The following is a 644-nucleotide window of genomic DNA, read 5'->3' as shown; positions in this document are numbered from 1 at the left end:
GTTTTGTCAAGAAATAACACTTATTGTGTGTTAAGTGGCTTTGTCTTTTGCTTCAGATGAACGTTTTTGTGTACTGGCCTTGGACTACTGGAGATGTGTACGTGATGGTAACGTGTGGATTAACGTATTTTAGAGATAGCTGAGGCAAACAGGGAATATAATCTTAAGTGACTGAAGGCACATAAGTGATCTTCAGTTCAAGTCTTTTCAACTATTTGAAGGCTCTGAAATCACGAATCTTAAATTCTGTGGTATGAGATGAGGTTGGCGTCTAAAATAACAGGCTCCTTGCAGCCCTGGGGAGAAGGACTTGGGGGTGCTGGGGGATGAAAAGCTGGACATGCGCCGGCCGTGTGCGCTGGCAGCCCATAAAGCCAACCGTATCCTGGGCTGTATCCAGAGCAGCGTGGCCAGCAGGGCGAGGGAGGGGATTGTCCCCTTCTGCTCTGCTCTTGTGAGACCCCACCTGGAGTGCTGCGTCCAGCTGTGGAGCCCTCAACATCAGAAGGATATCGACTGGTTGGAGCGAGTCCAGGAGTCCACGAAGATGCTCAGGGGCCTGCAGCACCTCTGCTATGGGGACAGGCTGAGAGAGTTGGGGTGTTCAGCCTGGAGAAGAGAAGGCTCCGGGGAGACCTTATAGC

The 644-nt window shown here is 51.1% G+C and overlaps 1 protein-coding gene across 1 annotated transcript in view; it reads right to left on the bottom strand.

The window, feature by feature from the left end:
* The window catches only part of BRWD3 (bromodomain and WD repeat domain containing 3), a 49,219-nt gene that overhangs the window by 20,865 nt on the left and 27,710 nt on the right, over positions 1 to 644 (bottom strand). The gene's annotated exons all lie outside the window — the stretch shown is intronic.

The sequence above is a fragment of the Eurypyga helias genome, unplaced genomic scaffold (assembly GCF_000690775.1).
Source record: "Eurypyga helias isolate BGI_N326 unplaced genomic scaffold, ASM69077v1 scaffold27922, whole genome shotgun sequence".
In the NCBI taxonomy this organism is placed as follows: Eukaryota; Metazoa; Chordata; class Aves; order Eurypygiformes; family Eurypygidae; genus Eurypyga; species Eurypyga helias.
Note: the sequence above shows the minus strand (reverse complement) of the source record. Positions and strands in the feature narration are given on the sequence as shown.